Raw genomic sequence first — 15,702 nt, forward strand, 5'->3', positions numbered from 1 at the left:
ATAGATATATTACCTTAAAGCTTTTGACTTTTTAGAATTAGAAATTCTTTGCTTAGAGCAACTCTTTTTCCCATTATTTTTAATGAAGACAAAGCAGTTTTGGGGAGGAATGCCCTAATAAATTTTTTACTCAGTGTGGTACTATTATCTATTGCTTTCCATTTCTCTGTAAAAAAAGAACAAAGGGAGCTGAGTTAATTTAAGTGGCTTAATTATACACATTAGGTCACAATCTCCCCATCCTTAAGTATCACTTCTAGCTCTTCCCCTGTGCTTTATATGCGTGTAGAAATTTGATTGTAATGTTGCATCTGCACTGTTCATCTGTTTCTGTGTTAGAACAGTGTCTTCAGTGCTTAGCACTTAGTTGTGAAATTGCCTTTTTTTTTTTTCTGTTTTTAAACTGATTTGAAGTATCTTTTCACAGAATCATAGAATGGTTTAGGTTGGAAAGGACCTTAAAGATCACCTAGTTCCAACCCCCCTGCCCTGGGCAGGGACACCTCCTGCTAGACCAGGCTGCTCAAAGCCCCATCCAGCCTGGCCTTGAACACTTCCAGGGATGGGGCATCCACAGCTTCTCTGGGCAACCTGTTCCAGTGCCTCACCACCCTCACAGGAAAGAATTTCTTCCTAATATCTAATGTAAATCTATGCTCTTCCAGTTTAAAACTGTTACCTCTCGGCCTATCACTGCAATCCCTGATAAGGAGTCCCTTCCCAGCTTTCCTTCAAGTCCCTTTCAGGTACTGGAAGGGGCTATAAGGTCTCCCTGGAGCCTTCTGTTCTCCAGGCTGAACAACCCCAACTCCCTCAGCCTGTCCTCATTGCAGAGGTGCTCCAGCCCTCTGGTCATCTTGGTGGCCCTCCTCTGGACCCACTCCAACAGGTCCACGTCCTTCTTATGTTGAGGCCCCAGAGCTGGACACAGGACTCCAGGTGGGGTCTCAGCAGAGTAGAGGGGTAGAGTCACCTCCCTTGACCTGCTGGCCACGCTTCTTTTGATACAGCCCAGGATGTGGTTGGCTTTCTGGCCTGTGAGCACACGCTGCTAGCTGTGTTTTTCCCTAGGGAGTGCTGGGGTGTTTTTCCTGCCTTAGGTGCTAAGAATGCTGAGCAGAGGCGAAGCTTGAACATTCATTTATGCCGCCTACCTTTTAATGCCATTTCCCTGTCATTAAGCAACATTTATCCTTTAATTCTTGGTTAGGTTTGCTTTAGCCCCAGTTTTCCCCTTGTCAGAGGAAGAATATCAATTGTAAATATTCAAAAATATGTTCCAACTACTCCTCCAGTTCATGCCATCTTTTGTATTTTGTTTCACGTTTTGGTGATCAGGAGGGCCGTGGAACAACAACTTGGCACGGAGAAGCAACAGGGGTTTGCCTGAGTCTACATTTCCGTGGTTGGCAAATATGTTCTGCTTTATTTTGTCATCAGCCAGTGATGACACACCCCCACACCCACGCAGCATGGTACCAGTCAGGTCAGGTATAAAGGCAGGGCTTGAGTTCTTTTTTCGGGAAAGTAAACTTTGCCCAATATTCATGTGAAGCTCATCTCGGTGATCTTTTTCATTATCCCATTTGATGTTTCGTCAAAGCTGTTCCCTCCTTTGTTGGAGCACTGTATGTTATTGTTTGAAGTGAAGACTATGGATTCATTTTTAGAATTTATCCTTTTTAATCTGGGCAGAGTGAAGTACAAATAATCCTTTGCTTTGTTGACTAATACTCTTGCAGCTAAGCAGCAGAGAAAGGAGGAGGTGAACTTTTCACACTACCATCTGTAACCAGCTGGTTCTGCCGTTCAATTCTTAGTTTGCTTGAGGCAAATAACTGTATTGTGTATTACAGCATGCAAGGGATCTAATTTTTTCCATGCAGTGAGTTATCAGCAGTTCATTGGAAAGGTCATCTTTTGTTGTATCACTTGCTACAGGAGATGTGAAATGTCCTAGAGAGGATTTTTGATAGATGCAATCCTTCCATTAAAGTTAAATTTGTGGAAATAGTGAACAGATGTACTGCTACAGGCGAACTATATGTAAATTTGGGGTGATCTTTTCTCATAGTAGCAGAATTTCTTTTCACCAAGACTTCCAAATCTGTGAAGAAATATGTGGGCTTTAACATGCAGTGGGAGGACTGTTTGTGCTACCTGAGGAGCGTGGTAGACCACAGTAGTGGAGATGTTTGTGGGGGAAGGGGAATGTGGCTGAAAAGTAGAAGAGGAGGTTTGGGAATCAAACTTTCCAAGTCCTGCACGCTTGTGCTGTGATCCTGAATTACGCCAGGCTCCTCTTAACTTGATATTAAATAGTTAAGATGAACTCCTCTTTCTCTGGGTACCCTCCTGGTTTAGGAAAGAAGCTGGTGATAGGGATAAATAAACCAGAAAACAAGCATGTTGCAGCAATTTTGATTGATAGCTTCCATAAGCAAGCACAGTACGGCTCTGTCTGGACTGGTTTGGCAGTGTGGGTTCCTACAGCAGTCCAAAGAGATTTTAAAGCTGTGCAGGCTGATGGCTTTCCTTGGCTTTTCACTTAAGTGATGACATCCCATGTAATAGCAACCTAGTCACGCTGATGACAGGTAAGGCTGAATAGACGGGCTCACTCCAAGTAACTTTTTCAACACCTTCAGTCACTTGGGCTAGAAAATTTCTATCCTGGGCTTTTGTCTGCCAAGTAGCAGTACTGCCAGCATTTATTTCGCTGTATAGAAGTGTTCCTGTCAAGTGTTCCAGGAAAAACTGGTGATTTACATGGTTTTTTAAACTCTTTTTTTCTCAAAGAGATTCTGCGTGTGCAACACTTCGTTTCTTGTTTGTCACAACCTCACTGACATAACTTTCTACCTTCCTCTGCACTTCTTTCTCTACTGTCCCATCCACTGTGGTGCAGGGCCTGACTAACTCTCATCTTCTGTACTGGTGTGCGAAGGAAGGAGACTGCAGTATATTGCTGGCACACCTAAGGAAACTAGAATCTGTGTACACCAAACGGAGTTACTCCAGATGTGTCCGGGCTGCAAGAAGTTGCCATTTCTTTCCGCCATCCCCTGTCTCATGGTTGGTCAGATTTATAAATGTTGGTGTCTATTCAGCGATGGCTGGCTCTGGACATTGCTGCGAGGAGCCCGGCTCCTTCCACCAGGTTCCTGCTGCAGCTCTGGAGGTATTTCGTCTGTTTCAAACCATTATTAAATCTTTATGATAGCGTAGGCTCATGTGGATGTCCAGTCCTTTTATTTAAGGTCTCTTGGTCTGTCGGTTTCCAGGCTATGATATGACAGTTCAGCAGTTTGGCATTGCATTATGTTTGTGTCCTTTTATCGTTTTAGATTTGCTGCCTCTTGGTTCTACTGGAGATGGCGAATAATGCCAGTGAACAGGAATGTTTGACCTAAAGATAGACCCCACAATTTAATTCTATATATTTTGTATTGTCTGCTTTTTCTGTTCTTTTGAAAACGTTCCAGTTATTTCTGTGAATGGATGTTTTTCCAGGGCTCTCATTTTTATATCTGTGTGCCTTGAAATGGCTAAGCAAAATGGCTCAAAGTGCTTGCGTAAAGAAACTCCCTCAGCATGGGCCCAGTTTTACTTGTGCTGAGAGCTGCCGATAGACCAGCAGCCGTAGCCCCTGTGCGGGGTCAGAGCGACCGCTCTGACTTGCAGGAGCGCGTCCCCGGCTATGCCTGAGAAAATTATTGCCCAGCCTTGCTTTTCAGTAGAGCGAGGGGGGCTCTTCAGGCTTGAATTCCTAAGCTGCTTTGATGGGATTTGAGGGTTGTTTTTGAATGCTGAGATTTTCCTGACCGATTCCCCCATGGGTGTGGTGTCCCAGATGCTCAGGGTTAGAGCTGGAAACCAGCTTCACCTCCCACAACCCTTGTGATGGTCCCGCTCCCGGGCGCAGGAGCTGCAGCGGGCTGGGGTCAGCAGCCTGACAGGCATCTCTTATCATTGCTGGTTTGCTCCGCCCTGCCAAATTCCTGAGCTTTCCTGGGGATTGCGCTTTTACTGAGCAATTTCTTGGTATTTAGCTGCAGAGGAAGTTACTTCTGTGGCTTGCGGAGTTTGTCCCAGGTGTTGTAGCATCCTTTGAGTGCAGAAATGGAAATACTCTTGCTGGAGCAGCGTGTGCATGTGCTCTGTACTGCGCTGCCTCGGGGGCCTTCGGTGCACAGGTAGGTGCGGGGCCAGCTCAAAAAAAATAATCTTGTAACCAGCAGGTTCTCTGTCTGAGAATAGTTGGCTGCTTGAGGGGGTGATTGCTTCTCCCCGCTCCTCACCTGCAGATAACTTTTTACATTCGACCTGGTAGTTCGTAGAAGAAAAATGAACACCACCCCCCAAAACAAAAACAAACAAAAAAAAAAATCCCCAACACAGGAAAAAATAGTTTTGGAAATGAAAAGGCAAGGAAAAACAATGGCTTATGCAGCGGTTAGTCATCTCTGTTGAAGAATGTATCACAGAAAAATAAAATTGGCAGCAGCAGGGCTCCCGCAATCATGGTCTTAACAAATTGCTATGGATCTGCATCGGCTATTTATTATCTTTAATCCTAGTGGTCTACCAGGAAGGAAGGAAAATAATGACTAATAACAGATTTTAGTTAAAGTTAATTTATATTGGTAGTGGAACTAATTGCATGTTCCAGGTGTTCATCAGTTTAGCAAGACAACATTTAACTATCAAATGTTCCACTTACAATGTGGTTAATTAAACATGATTGAACAGTTGGGTTTACAAACACGCAATTAATTACATGTCATTACACTTGTAGTGGGTATATGGCATGTGTCATGCAAGATTTATGTGATTTTTTTTTTTTTTAATAAAAAATTCTTTCTTGTAAGAGGCTGCCTTGTGCTGGCACATTAATGTAAGGGTGTTGACAGTCTGGTGCTATTGATGCTGGAATTGGGGACGCTCGAGGAACGGTGGCAGTAGATGGGTGTGAGAGGTGGTGGCGCCAAGGCGGCCCGTCTGATCCGTCGGCAGCCGGGGTCTGTGTGTTGGGGAACAGCCATCTTTATTCCTTAAATGTCTGTATTTGCAGCAATGACGTACGCACCGTGCTCATCGGTTCCCTCTGGGTGAATTTGCTCCTCACTGTATGAGAGCTGCAGGGCACAAGTTTTTTTTTTGGTAAACTTCTTTTAGTTCATTGTTGCGTGCCTGCATGTTCAGTATGGCATTGGGTCACCAGAGGATGTTTTTTGCATGTGTCAGTGGTTCCCATGCGGATTTATCGGAGTACGCGGGTGTTCTGTCCCTCTTCCCGAGAGTACGGCTGCACAGCCACACGACTGGAAATCCACAGTAATATCAGGAAACAACTGGAAATCCACAGTAACAGCAGGCATCTCAGGTAAGAAATTGTGCCCTTGCTGCCCTGGTTATCAGTAAGCCCAATCATTGGTAATGAAATCAAATGAAAGGCGATAAACAATTGTAAATAACTTTAAATGACGCTTTTTTTATTTGAAGTCTATTCTACCCTCACACAGGTGTTTTCTCTTGTTCTCTCTCTTTTTTTTGTGTGCACAAGTACATACCAGAAAGGGAGGACAGTTCGTCCTCTAATTGAAATTTATCTCTGTGCAGACACCCAGCGCCAGCAGGATATATTGGAAATACTAAAACTGCATGGATTTATAACTGTCCTGGGTTTTCCTCAACCAGGAGAGCACTGTGTGAAGTGAGATTGCCTTCATTTTCCTGTCTGGCATAGAAATGGAGTTTTGCGTTTGAATTTTGCATCCAGCCTGGCAAGGCCTCTCATCTGGGGAGAAAAGACCTTTCTTTGCAGGTGGATCATCCAGAGCTGGATTTGCTGGTGGAGCAGGCTGTGCTCTTGCCCCCTGGCCTTGCTGGGTTCATGGCTACTTCCCTACCGGTTGCTAGAGTAATAATTTCTGTTTCACTTACTCCAGGGGTAATTAGTTGCTCAAAGAAACTAATGATGCACGTGGCTGGGAGGTCAGAGTGTTAGGATGGGGACCATGCCAGCCCTGGGTTGGTGCCGTTCTGGGAGGAAATGGGAAAATGGGAAGATGGTTAGTGCTCCCCTGGCACTTTCGTTATTGTTAGCAAAAAAACCCAAACAGGGAAAAAAAAAAAACCAAAACAACAAAACAGCCCTGGGGATAGCCTTAAACTCTAATTTCCCCGCAGCCTGTTCCGAAAAGACTGGTGATTTACATGTTTTTTTTAACGTAATGTTCCCAAGTGTGTGTGTGTGTCTGTCTGTCTGCAGGCAGGTGAGCACCCCTGAGCTGAGCTCCGGTTAGTGCCAGCAGACCGTGTCAGCACCGGCATGGCACAAATACTGGATTTTTGTGTTTGCAAGAGCGACAGAACCTGCGATGGTGCCTGCGGGAGAGCACTGTGCACAAAGCACGGGGGCTTGTCTGGTGCCCGCTGATGTGCTCCTGCACCAATGCGTTGCCCATCAGGGCTCCTGGTAGCCCCACGCTTGTTGCTGTGCTAGCCGTGAAGGTCTGGAAGCGGCATTAAAAAGTTTAATCTTTTTTCCTTTGTCTTTTCATGAGCAACAAATTACAATGAAATAAAAGAGGACGGAAATAAAATTTTATACTGTGCCTTTTAGGCTCTTTTATACTTCTCTCTGACAAGGAGGCTAAAAGAGCAAAATAATATTGACTAAGTGTCTGGTCTTTACCTAAGTGCTCTTGAAAGTTAGTCAATCCACTTATGCCCTAAGCAATGTTAGCTTTTCAGTTCAGAGGGGCTGGGGAGAAATTCACCTGGCTTTTCTGGCATTGAGAGGATGGCAGGGCTGGAAGCAAACCTGTTTGCCTGTGCCTTGATGGGATTAAGATGGGATGCTGTACTGTCACTCAGATGATGTTTTCTGTATATTTAATTGACCATTGCAGCTTGCGAACAGCCCATTAGCTGATGTATTTATGCTTCATGAGGCTAATGCTCGGTGGTGATAGTCTCTTCATCTTGCATTTGTTACATAAAAACTTGACCTAATTTGAATGAGTTTGGGGAAAGAACGGCAAAAAGGCAGAAAGGTGAGTTTTCTCTTTGTGCTTATTAATACAGATCTGTAATCCGGAAGCTTTGTTGAAGAGCATTAAAATGCATGGACTTTTAATGGAACTGCAAGGGAAAACAAAATGAATCCCTATGATTTAAGTAATCCATCACTGAAACTTCGTTCTTGAAAAATGAAAAGGGGTGTAAAAGTTCGTCTGACCACCCCGTGGTGCTGTAGCCCACCTCCGACCGCATTAAAATAGGACCAGGCAGGGAGAGGAAGGGTGGCCTATGGCTTTGGGACAGCTGTGGAGAAATTTGGCTGGGTTTGAAAATGCCTGGTGGTTTCTGCTTCTGTGGCAGTAATATGGATGAGGAGCCCATCTCTGGTGGGCCTTCAGCCATGACCCTTTACCGCACTGAGATGTGAGGATGTTTGTTTTCATTTAGGTAGTTCATTAGCTGTAGATGTTAACAGTATTAGGGTTTCCTATTTATGTTAGTACAGATATGTACCGGTGTGTGTATGGTAGCAGGTTTAGAGAGTTTTCATTTGGAGGGGTTTTCTGTGCTAAAAACTGCAGACAAGCACCCTCTGCCAGACAGCCACATTTTTCTGCATGAAGTTTTAATCTCCATCCAGGGAGACTCTTTATCCAGCCTGGAATAAATCATCCGCTCCGGGTAGAGGGAACCATCCTGTCTGGCCTCTGGTTCCCCCGGAGCCCTGGTCCCTTCCCCTTGGGATGGCAGCCCGGCTGCGGTCTCACCCCCGCTCCAGAGGGGATGCGGCTGCTGCCTCCGCAGGTGGGACGCAGTTATTTGGGGTTATAATTAATAAATCTCCCTGGCGGTTTTGGTCTCTGCTTCCTACTATACAATAACTGTGTTATATGTAATGAAGCTGTGAAACCACTGTGTGATGGGATGGGGGGTGGCGGAAAGGAAGGTCTGAAAATGTGGCTTTTGAAGAGACTCCTGTTGCCACAGGCTTGATCTTTGAGCTTCGTTTTACTGCTTTCAAAATGAAATCCCTGCTCTTGCCTCACTGTGGCTTTACCTGCCGGGTGATGTACAGCGATGAACCGTAATTTGCAGATGCCCTTGTGTGTGACAGCTGGATTAGTGTTTATTAAAAACACTACAATGTTATATTATTATATAATTATATATTATATAATAATATATAATTATAGGTGATTTATAATTATATATTATTATAATATTTAAAACTGGTTCATTTACAGTGTACGATCCCCTTTCTCCCCCCCCCCCCCCCTCCTCCTTCCTGGGGAAGCTGCCTCCTCGTTTCGGCGAGCTTTGGTGGTGAGGTGCGGGTGCTGGTGCTCACTTCTGGGCGAGATCTTTGCCTTCAGGTTTCTGGGACCAGCTCAGCAGTGGAGCAAAGCACAAGGTTACGCTTGCCCAGGGCCTGCTAAAATGGTTGGGGAAAAGAAAAAGTACAATAAAACGCAGGAAAGTCTTGAAGAAACTGCAGTGAAAGCCACTTGATGACTGAAGAAAGGGCTAAGTAAATGACTTGAGAACCCAAAGGAAATTGCCGTAAAGCGGGTGTTTATGCACGAGCAGGTTTGCGAAGCCTTGCTCTCCGCTTTGAGTACGTGGCTAATGAACAAAACCTGGAGACGGCTTTTGTTCAGTTGTGATTATTGCCAGATTTGCCTGTGCAGAGAAAGGAGAGAGGAAAGAATAAAGCAAAGGCAGCTGGCGGTGGCGATGAGCAGGGGTGGGTGCCTGTCAGTTCGGCCCCGTCCTCTTCTGCACCAAGCCAGAAGGTGGGTTTGCCCTCACTGTCTCAATGGGGATCGTGCTGCCCATGCGCACGAGCTTCGTAATTGCTCCTAAAGTAACGAGACGTGTGATCACGCGCCCAGGAGAGCAGCCAAAGACTGTACGCGTGGGCTTTACTCCTGATTTTTGCCTTTGGGAATGTGCGGGGCTGAGGGGTCTCTGTGAGGAGAGGAGGCCAGGCTGGGCACAGCCGGGTCCAGTGGCCCTAGGGCTGAGCCCCGTGCGCCCCTCAACCCCACGGGTGGCACCTCAGGGGACACAAGTGTCAGGGGGGGAAATGTTGCCAGCCGCAGGGAGAGGAGCGGGGAGCGAAGGAGAGAGGGTGAGGTGGGGAAAAGGGGTCAAGAGAGAGCAATTTCGTTTTGTTTCTTGCCATTGAAACCTAGTTTAATTGGTAAGAAATTAAATTAATTTTCCCCAAGTTGAGTGTGTTTCACCTGTGATGGTAATGAGCAAGGGGTGTCCCTGTCTCTTTGTCTTTGTATCTTGACCCATGAGCTTTTTCACTGTGTTTTCTCCCCTGCCTTGTTGAGGAGGGGGTGTGAGAGAGCGGCCGGGCAGCATCTGACATCCAGCTGTGGTCAACCTGCCCCAGAGAAATGCTTAATTGACCTCTAAAGCACAACTGTGGTGGGGTTAAGAAGAAGAGGTTGTGGTACTGACCACTGCTGGGACCTCTTGTGCGTGGTCACGGGGAGCTGCCCGCTGAGGCACTGTTCTCAAATGGAAATCGTACCATCACAGGAGCCCATATACACACTTAAATACTAAATTGTCTCCCCTGAAGCAATGACTGGATCACTTACATATGTATTAGTGATTTTTAAAAAGCGTTTTTCGTTCTTTTTGATTTTATTTATTTATTTGCAACAGGTGGGTTTGGGCCAGGGTTGCGCTGGCTCCGGAGGGGAGAGTCGCAAGGAGCACGGTGCAGCAGGAGAGACGATGGCCCTGCCAAAATTCATGCTGGACCGGTAAGGCCAGAGAAAGAAACTGAGAAGCGATGAATGCTGTTTGCCATCAGGGTTTGCGTGTTTGAATAGGCACAATTCGCTTACGCAAGGGGCAGAAAACACCATAAGGCCAGAGCTTTCACCTGGCCGGTCTCTTGGCTGCATCCCCGCTGAGTTTGGTGGCATCTTCATAGGTTTTGGGGGTGTGTGTGAGAGCAGGATGTGGCCTGCTTCCTGCAAGCAGCACAAAGCAGTTAAATATTAATTGTGGAAAGGACAATCCTTGCTGTTGCCTGGTTTGAGATGACGCTCCAGTTTTGTTCCCAGGGGTGCGCAGCAGCTTCTGCTTGGAAATGGAAACACTTAATCAGAGAGCGCATTTTGTGGGAACTGCAGGTGGCAGCAGGGGCTAAGTTTTACAGAAAAAATGTGTTAAATTTCCTTTCTCCACAGTAGCTTGGCATATGGCAAAAATCTGAATCTCTGCAAAAAGCCTTCTCTTAAAGCCCACACTCCGTATTTTTAAGTTCCTTTTAGGTGTGACGTTTTCAGTAACTGCCAGGACACTTCCCGCTCCCTTCGGGGTGCCCCGCACTGCTTTCCCCCAGGGTGGGTTTGTGCTGGTTGTTTTGCAGCTCATGGAGTTCTGCTTTTAGTTACTGTGTTCCAACTGGGCAAGTAACTTAAGAAGTATATTACTTATGTTTACGACAATCAAAATTATGTCCATTTGAATTTAAGAAACGGGTGAGTTGCTGTGTGTTAACTGCAGGACTTTGAAATCCTCTGTGTTGCACAGAAAAATCTTGAACGGATCTGAATAAACTTTAACACAGGAGATTTTATCAGTCTTGATTTGGTGTATAGTCACAGAGAAAACCTTAAGGTTTAGCAAAGAAGTAACGAACAGACTGTTGTCCCTCGTGCTCTGTGTGTTTTTGGCTTGGGGGTTACCTGTCATCTAGTGCTTCCTCATTTAAGATAGATACACACATTTGTTTGTCTGGTTCAGTCATAATAAAGAATGCACTTATGTTTATCGCGTGCTGCGGGGAACCTGAGGGAGACAACGTGCTGAAATGAAGGTGGGTTTGCGTGGTTCAGACAGCTCACTGAACAAATGGGCGCACACCCATGTGCTGTGTATCGGCTGGGACCAGCCGGCGATGTGTTTTTTAAGTTGCGCTGACAATTAAGCTGGTATAAAACTTTGCCAGACACCTAAGGCTGCTATTTCTGAGCTCTGAGGTGAGGCTGAGTGCAGAAGAATCGGTTTCTAGGAAGTGCTAATTGTTGTTACTGATAAGTTGTACCACAGTAAGTGAAAATCCCAGAGGGACTCATTGTCATACTGGCAGGGTCAGTTCAAAATCTGCAGTAAACGTTCCTGGTAGCACGTTTTCCAATTAAAAAGCAATAGCGAAGCGCTTAAATGTATTGCTGGGAATTAAATACTTCTCTCGAGCTAATTGCTTTTGTTGGTGGTTTTTCAGATATACTAGAAAGACGACAGATAGCTTGGACTGTGAAGGACTCATCCGGGTTTTAACAGCCTTCCCTGGCACGAAGCGCTCCGATGTGGTTTTTTCCCCCTCGTGCTTCTTCCTTGGCACTATGCGCTGATCGCAAGCCGTATATCTGCACGCTTGCTCCTGGTCCGAGCAGGAGCGTCGGCGAATCCCTGTACAGGAGCCAGCGCTGTTAGAGAGCACGTCCCAGCCTCCCGGTGGGGGAAACGCTAACACACAGTATGATGTAGAACTGTATTACCTATTAAAAGGCAATTATTTAGGGCATGTAGAAAAGAGAGTGCGTTATAAGTTAAACAAAGCGCAAGATGCATTTTAATAACTGTTCCCGAATGATGGGAAATTTCAGACGGCGCCCATAGGGCTTTACTGCCAGTGCGCTGCTGCTGGGGAGAGGGCTCAGGAGGGGGAGAGGCGTTCTGTGCACGCGTTCAATCGCAGTTTAAAGAGAATTAGCTCAAGCGGCACTCATAGACCCTTCCTATTCCCCTATCACAAACATTTGCCTGAATTTATTTGGCTGGATGTCTGATGAAAGCAAATGTCAAGGTTGCATTGCCTGCCCCGAGTGCCAAATTTGGCTCGCGTGCAGGAGCGCGCCCGTGCTTGTCCAATCCAGGGAGAGCTGGAGCGCCCTCTGATTTACCTTAACAATTATAATCAAAGCTACACAGCTCGTACTATGAATGTTTGATCTTCAGAGCTTATAATCAACTCAGAGAAGAAACACCCCAGAAGCTATTTTATTGAATAAATTTAAATAATGCATTAATTTTAGAAAATAATCGCATATGAGCAAATGGCTGAGTTAATCAAAGTATTAATTTGTTCAGCTCTTAGGGATATGTAAAAACTTAAATAATGTGTAAATATCACATTTGGCATGTGTATACTTACCACAAAATATGAGTCAGATATAGCGCACACGTAGCTGAATAGAGACTATGTAGGTGCGTTTTAATGATGCTTAATGGGGGAGTGATATACATCAGGTTTGGAAATAGTATAGGGAACTGCACAGTTCCAGTTTTGGTGCCCAGGTTAATGTATATTTCCCTTGTGATCAAGCTCTTGGTGGAGAATCCCAGTCAACATCGTGCATGGAGACACGCTGGTAACACACAGCCTTTTGGCAAAACTTCTTGCGTGTAGTAAATCCAATGCACAGCGTGTCTGTGTTTATGAAATATCCCAAACTGTGCGACTTAGCTGGAAAAAGAGATGTGGGAGAGGTGCTGTTGCCATGTGGAATGCCACTGCATTCACATGTGGTACCGCAGGCGATGAGAGGTGGGTGAGGAACACAGTGGGTCATGGTTTGCTCCTCCAGGCTCCGCAGTGGCGAGCAGGAGCCCTGCAGCCCAACCAGGTTGGGGTGGAGCTTTCCAGAAGCTCCCCCAGGAGCTGCAACCTTCTTTTTCAAAGTGATCTAGGAAGTTATGACCACTTATGGTGGCTCCATAGCACGCATAGGTCTGTCGGTGGATGTTGAGGGCTGGCGGCAAACTCTGGTAGCCTTCACTGTGGAATCATAGACTCGTCTAGGTTGGAAGGGACCTCCACCCCTTACAGCCCAGCAGGGCTTGCACCGTTTCTGCGGCTGTAGTGAGCAAACGGTGGCTGCGGCAGGGAGAACGGTGATACCATGCCAACACGCACCACAGCGCAGAAAGCGGGTATTTAAAGTTGAAGCTAACATGCCTCTGGTCCTACTGTGCCTGCTTTGCGTATGTGATATATTCACGGGGAAAAGTACCGTGTTCTTTCCCAGATTGACGGGAGGTTTTCATTTCGTACAATGTACCAGTCTTGATCTGATTTAGCTATTTCTATCCTGGCATGTGGCGGTGGTGCGGTGTTTTAACAGCCTCGCAGCAGTCTTCAGTGGGCTCAATAAAATGAATGTGAGTATTAGTCAAATACTGGCTGACAATTTTCTTAGGCTGGACTCCGACTAGAGTTGTGGTTGGGAAATTATGATTTTCTTTTGTTATTTCATTTCACTTAATATTGATGTGTGGGGCAATATATACGGTGGTTATTTTTTTTTAAATAGGCTCTTTATCCTGACTCAGTCAGGGACTGGAGTCTGGTATTTGTATTAAATATTGTATCAAGTGATTTGCAGTAGCTGTGGGGTTTAGTGGGATGAGAGCTATTTGTTTTTACACAGAAACCTGTGGTTCTTTTTGTTAGGGCTTTGGATTGCTTTTATGCTCCATTCTCACAGGAGAAATGCAAATGCTGCTGAAAAATTATATTTTGATTACAGACACAGATAGAGAAGGAGCGTTACAGAAGTTAGGTTTGTCTGCTTTTTGCCTGATTTTTCTTGAAGTATGGAAATGAAGTTCCACTGCCCTCCTGCTGAGAAAATAGCACACAGAGGAGGAGAAATGCGACATTACAGCTGCTGCTGGCCCGGGCTTTAGCGGCGCAGCCCTGTATGGGGTGAGAGGGGAAGGCGCCCCAGGGACAGCAGGCCCTTATGGGGATGTCGGGGGTGATGTGGGGAAAACCAGACTGTGAACGGGCTGAACGTGGAGAAGCCAGCATGTGGCTTTTGAACCAGCCTAGGAGAGAGAGAGATGCTCACTCAACCCTAGGGCCGTGTCTGAGCAGGACGAGGAGGGAAGCGGCCGAGACACTCGCCGGGGGCTGATTTTCCCATAAGCAGAAGCCAGCAGGGGCTTTTTGTGCCGGCAGACACCAAACTGGAACTCCCTGCGTCTTTCCCTTCGTTTTGGTGATGGCTCTCGCTTCCTGCCCAGCCCCGTGCTGGTGCTGGGCAAAACTCCCTGCAGCCTCACTGCGCTCCCTGCACATGTGCTCTTCCATTCCTCCTTGGCTTATTCATCTTAACTCATTAAAGTAAACGTATGGATTTGTTGCCGTTCCCCCCTAGGAGGGGGTGACCCTGCCCTTGGGCAATGTTGCGCTCTCTGGTGGCACGTGACGCCGGATGCGATGCTGGGTCACTTGCCTTGCCTGGCTTTCTTCATCCGTGGAAGCTTCTGAAGTATGCGCCCTTTGGATCTTATTGTCACCAAGTAATCTGATCAATGTCACGGATGGCTGCCAAAATTCAAGCGGGCCCTTGAAGCTGATGCAGAAGGTATATTGCATTATGAGCTGACCTGTTGCACCTCAGGTTATTTCCTTGCTTGTGCAGAGCAGCTATTTTATTCTGTCCCTCTGCAGCTCCTGAAGAAGAGCAGGGAGGAGTAATCGGAGCATTTTGTGGAGGAAAAAGGGCCTTTCCAGCCAGCTGAAAGGCACACAGGCTCCGTTTCATCTGGACTTACAAATCAGGACTAGAACAGTGCTATAGTTCTGCTTTTCTTGTTATCTAGTACATTAGGAACAGAAAGCAATGCATTTAATGTCACATACTTAAACCTCTTGGCATTTATCTATTCTCCCACATTTACTAGAGTAACTGTAAGTCAGATTAGGCGTGACGCTTGCTGACCTTTAGGGAAGGGACTAAAACAAAAGGCAAAACAAATTTTACAAGTGTTAGGCAGAACAAACCCCTCAACTACTCGCCACGATCTCAGTAGATATTCATATAAGGAAAATAAAAGACTTCATGCAGACAGAAGATATTCTGATAGGTCCCAATAAAAATTTCAGATAAAGTGACTTTAAAAGAAAAAAAAACCCAGCACAATTTTCTTCTGTAATAGCTAGGTGGAAAAAGGTTGCAATCTTCCAATTACAATTTTTGAAAATATAGAATAATCAGTGCTGGCAGCAAAAATAGGATTCTCCTGATATTTTACAATTGTGTCTCAACTGTTAAACCCTGATTAGCTTGAATACAAGTTTGTTATTTAAATGTGAAAATAATTTATGGTTGCACAAGATAGAAATTGGAACTCAAAATATTAATGTTGGCTATTTATCTACCGGTTGCCTCCCATGCAAGCAATTAATTTGAGCACTGAGGTATTTTCATGCGTTCTGTGGGATGTCTTTATGCAATTTACATAGAGAAATTGCTTATTTCCAAATTACATCTCATATGCTGAAGAAATTTCCCCGCAGCGGCATTGCTGGCGTCGCCTGTTGAAGTTGCCCCTGAAGAGCCCACGTTCCCGGCCTGCGCAGCGCCTGCCCCGGCTCCTTCCTGGCATGAGCAGAAATCCTCTTCCCACCACGTGGTTTTGCAAAGCATTAAAGAAAGCAGCTTCGGTGCCGGTCTGGGGCAGCTTGTGCCTGTGGGTGAATATGAAACCCGGGTGATTTGGGCAGCGGGAGAAGCCGCTGGTGCTTTTTGGTAGGGCTGAGGCCAGGCGCTGCCGCGGTGGGGGGGCAGTGCCCCTCTACGGGTGGATGTTTGCAAACTTGGGCGGCTTTGGGATGACTCTCTCTTGGAA

Source organism: Chroicocephalus ridibundus, chromosome 6 (genome assembly GCF_963924245.1).
Source record: "Chroicocephalus ridibundus chromosome 6, bChrRid1.1, whole genome shotgun sequence".
NCBI classification, from domain to species: Eukaryota; Metazoa; Chordata; class Aves; order Charadriiformes; family Laridae; genus Chroicocephalus; species Chroicocephalus ridibundus.